Consider the following 12,700-nt stretch of genomic DNA (forward strand, 5'->3'; position numbering starts at 1 on the left):
AGCCCGAACTGCCAAGCCATGTCTTCCATGGACCGGAAACAAGCATCCTGGGACCGGTTTCGGATTCATAATCCTCATCAGCCAGGCTATCTTGAATCCAGTGGCCAAGTGAGCAAGGGACTCACGTCTGAGCATACCCTGCCACACTTAGGGCGAACAAAGTGATACAAAGGATAGGATAGGATAGGATGTACATTTGTAAAGTGCGAATTGCTGCCCGGAGGCGTCCAAGCGCTGGGAATACCGTGGCCCCCACAAAGGCCCAGGAGGAAGAAAGTAGAAGTTGACTAGACTGGATGGAATAGAAAGGTTTTCAGCTGTTTGCGGAAAGCCAAGAGATTGGGGTTGGCTCTGAGATGTAGCGGGAGGGCGTTCCAAGCCCTGGCGCCATTATAGGAAAACGTCCTGCCTCCGGATCTGGATCTTTTTATTCTGGGGGCCTTAGCAAGGAAGGTCTGACTGGAGCGGAGGCTTCTGTTGGGCATGTAATGAGTGATTAAGTCCTGAGTAATTTTGGGGCCAGTGTTCCAGAAGGCCTGGTGTGCTATGCACATGGCCTTGAACAGGACTCTCTGGCGCACCGGTAGCCAATGGAGGGTTACCAGTCCGGCCCTCACTGACTGTCTGCGGGGAAGGTCAAGTAGAATACGTGCTGCGCAGTTCTGCACTATCTGAAGCCTTCTCAGAGTGGACTCAGGGGCGCCAAGGTAGAGAGTACATTGTTAAAATCAAGTCGTGACTGAATTAGACCTTGTACGGCTGTTTGTTTGCCATCTAAAGGAAGGAGAGGGAGAATTTTTTTTAGCATCCTCATGATGCCAAAACATGTGGCTGAAAGTTTTGTGGCCTGTACACTAAAGGACAGAGATCTGTCCAGCCAAACTCCAAGACTCTTGATGCTGTTTTTGGGAGTTGGCGGGGGACCCAAGCTGGGCGGCCACAGGGAGGGGGGAATGCTGAGGTCTGGGGGGCCTAGGAGCATCAGCTCAGTTTTGTCCCCATTCAGTTTTAAAGACGAACGGGACATCCAGGTCTTCACTTCCTCGAGGCATTCTCTAAGCCCGCCCGGTGCAGATGGATTAGTTTCCTGTGTCAAGGAGACCACCAGCTGCGTGTCGTCCGCGTATGAGATGATCTTGATCCCGTATAGGCGAACGACATCAGCCAGTGGTCTCATGTACAGGTTAAAAAGTGCAGGGCTCAGAGATGATCCCTGAGGGACTCCACATTTCAATGGTCTGCTGGTGGAGACAGACTCGCCTTCAAACACACGGAAGGATCTGTCCTCTAAGAAGGACTGGAACCAAGACCAGGCTTTGTCCCCAATCCCTAACTGGGACATACGGTACAGCAGAGTGTCATGGCTGACCGTGTCAAAGGCCGCACTGAGATCAAGGAGAATCACTGCCACTGATCCTCCCTGATCCAGGATTTTTCTAGCCTCCTCAGTAACCATGAGGAGGGCGGTCTCGGTCCTGTGTTTGGGTCTAAAGCCCGTCTGGGTAGGGTCCAGTAGGTGGTGATCTTCCAAAAAGGTTGTTAGTTGTTTGTTTATAAATTTCTCCAGGATCTTACTGACCCATGGGAGCAGGGATATGGGCCGATAGTTGCTCAGGTCATTGGAGTCCAGGTTGGGCTATTTCAGTAGGGCTCTGACCATGGCCTGCTTCCATGCGATCGGGACCGTGCCAGATGAAATGGAGGCATTTATAACCTCCTTGATGATAGGCAGGGTGATCTGCGATGCAGCCATTATTATGTCTGGCGGGGCTGGGTCATTGGGGGAACCAGATTTTACTTTTCGTGCTAAGTGTTCAAGAGTAGCGAGATCTAATGGAGGGAAGTGAGTCAGCATATGAGAATGTTGACTGGGGACCGTGGGACGGAGGGGGGGGCCGCGGGGTAAGATTATCCGGAGAGAAGGCCGAATAGATGGAACTTATTTTCTGATGAAAAAATTCGGCAACATTATTGCAGTGGGTGATGGACTTGTCTGCCTGCATGCTAGGTTGCTGTTTAGTCAGTTTTTTAATAATTTGGAAAATTTCCTTAGGTTTGGATTTAGCGAGCAAAATTTTGTCTGAGAAGTATGAGGCTTGAGCCGCTTTTATCAATGTTTTATATTCACTGCTGGCTTCTTGATAAAGGTTTTTTTTCTTCGGTGGAATAATCAGATCGCCAGCGTCTTTCTGCTTGCCTACAGAGACGTTTCTTGTCCCTAAGATCCTCGGTGTACCACGGGGCAGTTTTGTGGAGGCGTTTAAGCGTGATTTTTTTTTGGGGAAGAGCGATGTCTAAAGACTGAGTGATCCAGTTAGCGTATGCCTGGTTTGCTAGGCCGGGGTTATCTTTTATCAGAGGAGGGTTCTCAGCAAGTTTGTTGGACCAGTTATCAACTGCTAAGTGGGACCAGGCTCTCATGAGTCTTGTGGTAGATGTCGGTTCAGGGGGTTTAGGTGCGGACCAACTAATGGGGATCAGAAAGTGGTCAGTCCAAGGAAGGGGGATAGGTGGACTAGTTAGAAGACCGGGGCAGTTGCTAAAGACCGGGTCCAGCAGATGACCCTTGACGTGGGTGGGAGAGGAGACCCTTTGGGTAAGTTGCAAAGCCGCTAGGCCATCTACTAGAGTCACAGCTATGTGATCTGAAGGTGAGTCGAAGTGAAAGTTAAAATCACCTAGCAAGGTAAAGTTAGATGTGAGATTGAGACGTTCAGCTAGGCTTGAGGGTAGGCTGACGTGGAACTGGTTCGGGGGGCCAGGAGGGCGATAAATGAGCGTGCCGGAGAAGCATTTATTGGGTGAAAGTTGAACGTTAAAAGTAATGCTTTCACCCAATAGGGGATGATGGACGGAGCGTTTGAGCAAATCAAACACTCACCCCCAGTCAACTGATCTGGGTTTAATCCATCACCATTCTTTAGCCCACTCTGCCACCCCAGTTCAGACATGGCTATATGCAAATCAGTCTGACCCTGTGCCTCATGGGAACAGTCCAGCCCGAACTGCCAAGCCATGCCTTCCCTGGACCGGAAACAAGCTTCCGAGGACCTGTTTCTGGCATTCCAGCCGTCTTCAGCCCGGCTTGCTTGAATCCAGTGGCAAAGTGAGCAAGGGACTCACGTCTGAGCATATCCTGCCACACTTATGGCGGCCAAAGCGGTACAAAAGGGGGTGGTGATGGACAGAGCATCTGAACCAATCAAACACACGGTCCATGGAAGACATGGCTTGGCAGTTCGGGCTGGACTATTCCCATGAGGCACAGGGTCAGACTGATTTGCATATAGCCATGTCTGAAATGGGGTGGCTGAGTGGGCTAAAGAATGGTGATGGATTCATTTGTTACATTAATTTTTCTAAAAACATTGCATCAATTCAAAATTTATCTAATGCATACAATTTAAATGCGTTCATTTCAATTTAAAAACTTCAGTACAATACAGTTCACATGTAAAACAAGTTTTAACAAAACATTATGGCAAAAAGGAAGCCGAAGAAAGTCCTCTGTCGACGCGTTTCAGAGACTTGGAAACTGACCACTATTTTTTTTGTTGAAATTTTTTTTGAAAATTAACAATAACAGTAACAGGTTACACAAGGCAAAGATGGATCGGGAATACAGTCATGGGTCCATGTACTCGGCGCTTCAACATTGTAGCATACATAGTACAGTCACAGTTCTTCGCAGGGGGTGGGGGCAGCGAGGAGACCAGTAGCAATACAATTCAATTTATATTTGGAATGTCAATCAGGGGGACAAGGTAGCATCGGGAAACAAATCTTGTGGGGGGGTGCATATATTGCCACGATATGTGTTCCATTGTGAACAGATTCTGCCCCACTTTTTGGGCCTTCCAGGCGACAGATAGACAGTCTTCTCTCGAAACATGCACCAGTCCATATTCTCTGCCCACAATGACACAGTTGGAGGCCTATGGGAACCCCAGAGTTGTGCAATGTCTCTTTTGGCGATCATATTCCCAAGGGTCGCCCAGGTAATCTGAGCCGTATTGTAGTCATTGGGCTCCCAGACATTCAGGAGGCAGCGCCTGGCCTCGGGCAGTATCGCCACCCCGGTGACCCTCTCCATTACGACATGCACACGGGACCAAAACTCGACCACCTCCGGGCATTCCCATAAAATGTGGAGAAAGGTACCAGTCACACCGCAGCCACGCTTACACAAATCATCAGAAGAGTAACCCATGCGCACCAGACTCGGGCCAGTGACATACACACGGTGGAGGATCTTAAGTTGAACAAATCTAAGGCGTGCGGGTATGGCGACTTCGTTTGGCGAGGACAGAGCGGACTGCCAGTCCTCATCATCTAATTCTAGACCGTCGGCAATCCACGAGGCCCTCAGGCGCACAAGCAGGTCAGCCCTGTTATGGATCAGCTTCTTGTAAATTAATGAAATAGTACTGTCAGGCACATGTCCATCCAGAATACGATCCTCAAGGGGTGAGGATTCGGGGATATCTGTACCCACAGCAAAGACCGACAGTAGGGCATGTCGGACCTGAGCGTACCTAAAGAATGCTCTGTCCCCAAGTTCATACTCCGTCCTAAGCGCCTCGAAGGTCTTAACATCGCCTTTAGACCAAAGATCCCCCACCTTAGTGATTCCGATCATATCCCATTTGTCAAATCCTTTCGTTCGCCATAAATTACCCAGACATTCAGAGTCATACAAGGGGGTCGCGCGAGTGAGTCTATCCTTCCATCCCAAGGCCGCATTCGCAGCATGCCACACACATACCGCGACTTTAGTGGGTCCAGTCAGTGTTTTACAGAGCCTCCTGGAATACAGCGCCCTATTGAAGTCCCCCCCCGGCAGGAGGTGCTTATCCATTGCAAAGGCAGGGGCGGGACCGGGAACATACGTTGCGTGATTGACCGCACTTAATTGGGAGGCCCAGTAATAGCGCCTGATGTCGGGCAGGGCGATGCCTCCGTCATACCACAGTAGCGTGAGCTTAGACAGAGCAACGCGTGCACGGCCATCCCAGATCAGTTGCCGTTGTAGACTCTCCACCTCCCGAAAGTAACGAGAGGGAACGGGGTCAAACGAGTTCTGGAGCGCGTACAAAAATCTAGGCAGCGACATCATTTTAAAGAGCGCCGCACGACCGAGCGGTGACAGTGGCAAATGACGCCAGCGTGTAACATCTAGCTTCAGCCGTTGAAGAGGGGGCAGCAAGTTACGCTCATAGCGAACGGTGGGGTCCAAGGAGACATATATCCCCAGGTACTTAAAGCCAGTCTCAGTTACTTGAATCGGAAATCTACGAGGCAATGGGGGGAGACCACCAGCCAAAACGTAGACACAGGATTTAGTCCAATTGATAACGAGACCCGAGTTCTTCCCGAAGGAGGTAAGAACATCGAAGAGCACATTTAAGGATTTCTGAGGGGAAGTTAGATATAGGAGAATGTCATCTGCGTACAGCGAGACACGATCCTCGAAATCGGGAGCCCACCGAATGCCTTTTATAGAAGGCTCCCAACTGAGCCACTCCGCCAACGGTTCCAATGCGAGGGCGAAGAGCAATGGAGACAGCGGGCAGCCCTGCCGAGTACCGCGTCCGAGTGCGAAAACACCAGACGCCTTCCCGTTAACCACCACCTGGGCAAGGGGCATCTCATAAAGAAGTTTCACCCAAGCGATGAACACGGGGCCAAATCCAAATTTTGAGAGGACCACCCAAAGATAGGGCCATTCGATGGTGTCGAAAGCCATAGTAGCATCAAGGGAAGCTAAAATGTCCGACTCAGTGAGAGTCTCAGCCCTCGCGAGAACTCCATGGAGTCTCCGAAGATTAAGGGCGGTGTTCCGATGAGGAATGAACCCTGACTGATCCGGATGGATCAAGTCCCCCGATCACCTTAATCAAGCGATTAGCTAACAATTTAGCTAGAATTTTGGGTTCGGCATTAAGCAAAGATATAGGTCTATATGAAGCACAACGATCCCGTGGCTTACCCTCCTTGTGAATTACCACAATAGTGGCGAGCCGCTGATAAACGGGTAGGGAACCCGAGTCCAGAGCCTCAAGGAACATATCCTTCAAGCGGGGCGCCATTTTGTCGGGTCGTAGTTTATAAAGTTCAATGGGTAATCCATTGGGGCCCATTGCTTTGCCTGAGCGGAGGGAACGTATAGCCCCGGCCACTTCGTCCGCCGTAAGGGGTGCATCCATGAGGTGTCTGTCGTCTTCGGAGAGGCAGGGCAACGCAATGTCACGAAGCAACAACCGGGAGTCTTCCTCGTCCTATCGCAAACAGAGGCATACACCGTTCGGAAGTGGTCAACAAAACACTCAACAATCCCAACAGGGTCAGTGATACACTCACCATCCAGCCTCTCAATCACGGGGACAACACGATTCACTCTTTCTTTCTTGTCCAGCCACGCAATCAATTTACCGGCCTTGTCACCCACATCATACATCCTGCCCTGTTGCTCCCTATTCATCACCTTAGCCGCGTCAGTGACAACGGACCTATACTCGGCCTGTTTCAGACTGAGAGAATGCATTTTTAAACGTGTAACTCCTGTATCAAGGTCACTCTCCAGTGCAGTTATCTCAGTTTCTAGGCGCACAAGCTCCTCATTTTTAGCCTTTTTGACAGCGGCAATCAGTGAAAGAGAATGCCCACGAATGACAGTCTTAAAAGCTTCCCACAAAGATACAGAAGAAGAAACAGACCCCACATTGTCATCGAAGTAATGATCCATGGCTTTAACAAGTTCAGAACGGGTCTTTGGGTCACGAAAGTACCAGGGGTTAATAGGAGCCACTCTGTCCACACTACCCGCACCCACCGCAAGCCGAAGCCACAGGGGGGAGTGATCAGAAATACCCCTGGGAAAATGGCGAACCTCACTGATGGAGGAGGATTGGGCCGATGGCATTAAAAAATAGTCTAACCTGGAGAGACTGCCATGTGCCCCAGAATGGAAGGTGTACTGAAGCTGTGTAGGGTGCATCAACCGCCAACTATCTACGAGCCCAAAGGTGTCAAGGAAATCGCCCAACCACATATGGGATCTAGCCAAGTCCCTGGGGGGAAAACGATCAGCAGTACCAGAGACAACGGAATTAAAATCCCCTCTGAGGATAAGAAGACCCTCAGGCAGCCCCAATAGGACTCTACACAAATCGGCATATGTGGAGGCCTGTAGGCCCGGGGGATATATATCGTGAGTATGGACAGTGTCTTCCCTTCCCATCTACCCTTGAGCGCAGCATAGCGCCCTCTATCATCAAGTATAATGTTGTAAATAATAATGAAGCAAGTATTTGTGATTTTACAAATCGGTGAAAAATCGTCTTCTTGCTTTCAGAGGACACTGCTCACTCTCCTTATACCTCCTGGCCAGCACAATCCCACCCTCGTCGCCAAAATGTTGTAAATAATAATGAAGCAAGTATTTGTAGATTAAATGGAGTATTTAATCAGAGTACAAACAGCAGTCTACCAAACGCTTGCTGGCCAGGCACAAACTGACTCTAATGGGTTCTAAGTGAGTCAGAGCCACCTAAGTTCTAGAATGGAGAATAAAGGAAGGGAAGGCAGGGACCATAGAGTTTAGAAAGCAAGAGAAATGATTACAACATATAACTTCATCAATTTCGAGGGGGAGAGAAGACCGAATAAGAATGCCAACCCCCCTGGAGCCAGAGGTGAAATCGGAGTGAGCAACTAGGCGGTATCCACGTCTGTTCATGGCTCGACACGTATTCCCTATAAGATGCGTCTCCTGTAGAAGAACTACATCGGGTGAATGGCGCCTAAGGAACTGCAACACCACCCCTCGCTTTATCCTGTCACCCAACCCATTAACATTCCATTATAATAGTCTCAACTCACCACACCCCATCCCCAAGAAGAAGCAGAGCGCCCCACACACGGAACCCAAAGACCGAAACAATGTTAAAAAACAGTTGGATACCTTGTGAACGAAAACAACCACACACACACACCCCCACCCCCCAACTTAAACCCGTTACAACACCCCCCACCCTGCACCCCTGCGTTAGACTCGAAATCCACCCCAACTTGCAGTGTGCCTGTCGCCCCATCAAGAAAACTAATCTACACAAAGAACCCAAGAGGAGGAAGAGTCCCCTTCACCCCCGCCACCCTCAGGCCAATCCGAAGGAAGGACTAAAGAATCATTGTCCAAACTCAGCTGGAAAAGTTGGAAAGTTCAGACATCAGGATCCACACGTCACTCCTGCTCCGGCGAGCCACCGTCGGCGCCGCCGGGGTGCTCAGTACGATCGTCCCTTTTTGGCAAAGAGTCAAGCCAGTCACTGACACTGTCCGGGCGATCGAAGAAAAACGTTTGTTCCCCGTACTCAATACGAAGTCTGGTCGGAAACAGCATGGCGTACTTGAGGCCCAAGTCCCTTAGCCGTCTCTTGACTCCCTGGAATCCCATTCTCTGCCTCTGAACGAACGGGGTAAAGTCCGGGTAAAAGTTCACGGTGGCATTCTCGAACTTCACAGGGCCCTTGTCCCGAGAGGCTTGCAGGATGGCATCTCTATCCCTGAAATGGAATAGTCTAGCAATAATAGGTCTCGGGGGGGCACCCGGCTGGACCTTTCCGCCAGGGATCTGATGTGCACGCTCGACCGCAAAGAATTTGGTAAGTCCGGCGGGAGCGAGATAGTTGGAGACCAGATCTTCCACCAGGAGGTCAGTTGCAGAAGCCTCAGGATTTTCAGGGACCCCAATAATACGCACGTTGTTGCGACGGGCCCTATTTTCATAGTCCTCCAGACGACAAGCCAGCACATCCCGGGAAGAACGCAGATTCCCGATCTCGGTCTGAACGTCCGTAACATCAGTGGTCAGGCTGGAAGTCTTCAGATCTAACGCCTTGACCCTCTCGTTAGTCTTAGCCAGGTCTGCTCTTATCAGCGTAACATCCACGGCCACCGTGTCGATCTTGGAGGCAAGAGCCTCATATTGCTGCCCCATGGAGGCCTCCATACTGGTGATAGCGCTCATTACATCTTGCAGCAACACTCCTGGTGTCGTACCGGAAGCAGCTTTGGGGTCATCAGGCGTGCGGCCAGCACCACTGGTGGATCCCTTCAATTGGGAGTAGTGATCCATGATGTTCGTCTGGGTCTGTCCCCCCCGGTGAGGCATCTTGATCTTGCGTCTCTCCGTCTCGGGTCTGGTGGCCATATTGGAGAAAGGACCCCGCAGGGGCCCGCGCGACCTGGTGAAAATGGCCGGCCGTGATGCGGTCAAAAACAGTGAAACCGGCCAAAATCAACGTTAATGCCAATGGTGCAGAGTAAAAGGCAAAACGTCAAGAGAACACACCACGGTGTGGGAACACCAGGCAGGCCCAAGGGTAGATCCAAGCAGCGTTTCAGCCGATCCTCGCCGGGAGTAGGAAAGCGAAACCGAAAGTTAGGCAGGGGACCTCTGGAGGAGAAACCCCTCCGGCCGTTGTTATTCAACTACTCCCCGGCTGGCAAAGTAGCCAAGCCCCCGGTCTGGTCCCGAGGCGGGCCGCAAAGTTTGAAACGGCGTAAAAGTGGATCCCAGCGTCCGATCTCGATTCTTCAAAGATTGTTGGGATCGGCAAGAGTTTGTCTTCAAAAGCCCATCTTCAAAATTAGGATGTAGTAAGGATATGTGCGAAGGGTGGCGCGGGTCTCGGGAGCCCTCTGCTCACACGTCCATCTTGGATGCCCGCGAAGCTCCTCCTTGAAACTGACCGCTATTAAATATGGAGGCAAACAGAGGAGTGAGAACTTCCCCGATGGTATCTGGGACTGCTTTCAGCATCAAAACTGGGCAGGGATCTGATGGAGAGCCAGACCGTATCTCCGAAATCAGTTTGATAACTCCAGGCTGTTCCAACTGAATGAAATGATCAAATTTAGGGGGGCGTCCATTCTGCTCAGTACTCACAGAAGACAGCACCACGTTGGTAACCTTAGATGTAAGAGTGAAAGATGAAAAAATATTTTTAACCTTTTGAAGGAAGAAGGCAGCCAAAGTATCACACAATTCAGGGCTACTTTCTATTTTGGGACTGGGGGCAGTGGTAAGCATAGAAATGGTTTTAAACAAAGCTTTAGATGAAGAGCTGGCTGATCTAATTTGTTCTCCAAAGTAGGCCTTTTTAGTTTCTCATAGCAATTTCTTATAGCTAGCCAGACCCCGTTTATAGACCTCTTTGTCGCAGGTCTTATATTCACTCCTCCAGACTCTCTCCAATTGTTTACAGTCTAATTTATGATTTTTTAAACTTACGGAATACCAGGGGGCTGAGGGCGCGGAGCGCTTAGGAATGCACCACTTCTTGGGCACCAGTTTCTTACAAGCAGAATCTTTCCAGTCATTAAAGTTAATTGTAGCTCTATCTACATTAGAGGAGGGTGTGGGTAAGGAGCTTTTTAGCATATGATCAAGGGCAGTATTATCAATGTTCTTCCAAGCTCTTGTTGTCAACGCTGCCTTGATTGAAGGTTTATATGGACAACGCAAGACTTTTTTAAGCTCAAAGAGAACCCCTGAGTGATCAGACCAGCTGAGCTGTTCTACATTGGAGTAAACAAGATTTGGGTTATTAGAAAAAATACCATCCAATGTATGACCAGCAGAATGAGTGGGATCTAGCACTAACTGCCTAAGATCACCTCCACTGAAAATCTGCTGAAGTTTCACGTTGTCTGGGTCAATCTGATCTTCAAGATAGAAATTAAAGTCACCCAACACTGTAAAGTACTTATTGCATAGTCCATCCTCTAGTAAGGAGCCTATGGAATCTAAGAAGGCACCCCTGGGACCTGGGGGTCGATGCAAGAGGATAGCATTAAATGTATCATGATCCGAAAATTTAATGTTGAATGCCTCGCAAAACTGGTTAGATGCTTTGGTGAAGGTGGGTTTCAACGAGTGATGGTAAATTACTGCTAGCCCTCCACCTTGCCTAAGAAGTCTATCCTGAGTATGGCAGAGGAAGCTGGAGGGCGTGGCTTTAACAAGTTCAGGCCCTGATGCTTCGTCCGACCAAGATTCGGTAATGAATGCTAACTTAATATCGTGATCTTCCATAAACACTGCACATTCCACACTATGCTTGATAAGGGATCTGACATTGAGCAAAAGACATTTAAGGGGCTTTTGACTGACTTGAGTGGAGCTGGTACCAGATATGGTGCCACTAGAAGTGCCAGGGTTTACCACAGACCGAGGCAAGGCTAAGGCACATTTAGGGCAATGTTTTGGCCATACCTTCAAGCGAGCCTGGATAGTAATCCTAGGGCAACAGGCCCTTCCATTATCCGGGTTCCAGCCCATCAGCTGATCTCGAGTATAGGCAAAACCATCAGGTGCAGTTGGAACAGGGGAAGGGGCCCTAGGCCTGGCTCGAGCGCGGACGGGCGCACATGGGCTTGCCTTTGGTGCGCCAGCGGCGTGTCCGCTGCGCGGTCGTGTCAGCATGTGCATTTATAGCCTCCCAAATTCTAGAAAGCTAGGATGCTAACCAACAGGGTTCCCGGACTCAGCCCCAGTCCGAAAGCACACAGCGCGAGCCCCGAAAACAGACCGCCCAGTGCGCCCACAGTGCCAGATAAGGAGCCTCTCCCTTTAAAATTAAAAGCAAAGCAACACAGCAAATACAAAATGCTAAAATGTTATTTTCTCTAAAACTGGCCTGACGAGCGTTGAACGCAGCTTCGTCACAGGCGGTCTATCTCCCTCTGTCTGTCTCCCTCCGTCTGTCTCCCTCTCTCTGTCTGTCTCCCTCTCTCTGTCTGCCTCCCTCTGTCTCTTGTCTCCCTATCTCTGTCTCCCTCTCTCACCCTTGGTCACCCTCTCCCTCCATCTCCCTCCCTCCCTCTCCCTCTCTCTGTCTCTCTCCCTCTGTCCTTCCTCTATGTCTCCCTTCCTCTCTGTCTCCCTCTGTCTCTCTCTGTCTCCCTTTCCCTCCCTCCCCCTCCCTCTGTTTCCCTCCCTCTCGCTACCTCTGTCACTTCACCCTGCGTGTTTCAGCCCAGGCTGAGACAGCTTCCCGGGCACACACACAGCGCACCCGAGTACCTCACAGGTCTTTAAAAAGACCATTTACTTGCTAAAGAGGCTTTGTTGTATTTCACCTCCTCTTAGGCCCCTGCATCTCCACTCTATCACTGGAATTGCCCGGCCCCCAAAGAGCAGAGCCTCTGTTGCGCTGCTGCAACCGGCAGTGTTTGCGGACACTCTTTAAAAAGTATTTTTTAAAACTGGCCGTACTATGAGTACCCGTGGCCCAGATGAATATATAGTGATAGATTTGCGCAGGTTGGTAGCCCGCTGGATCAGTTCACTCTCTGAAGCCCCCTACAACATTAAAGAAAAGATTGGTGGTGCCCTTCCCAATTCTAGGGGCAGCAGCCATGGGGGCCCCAGAAAACTTCACCCAGGGAATTGTCTACCATGCCTTGCTCTGAGGAGAAACAAAACTGAGGCTTCTCTCAGCTGGTATATTGTGTGGTCTAATCTGTCTCATTTAACTGAGTCCTTCAGCAACCAGCTTCTCACTGACTCCCTCATTACATGCTGCATTCTGCTGTGACATCACAGCCAATTAAAAAAACCACATGCTGCAGTCCACGCGCATGTTCCAACCAGATGGACTATACATCACTTAAAATATACGCCATTCCACCCAGT

The sequence above is a fragment of the Lissotriton helveticus genome, chromosome 5_1 (genome assembly GCF_964261635.1).
Source record: "Lissotriton helveticus chromosome 5_1, aLisHel1.1, whole genome shotgun sequence".
Taxonomy (NCBI): Eukaryota; Metazoa; Chordata; class Amphibia; order Caudata; family Salamandridae; genus Lissotriton; species Lissotriton helveticus.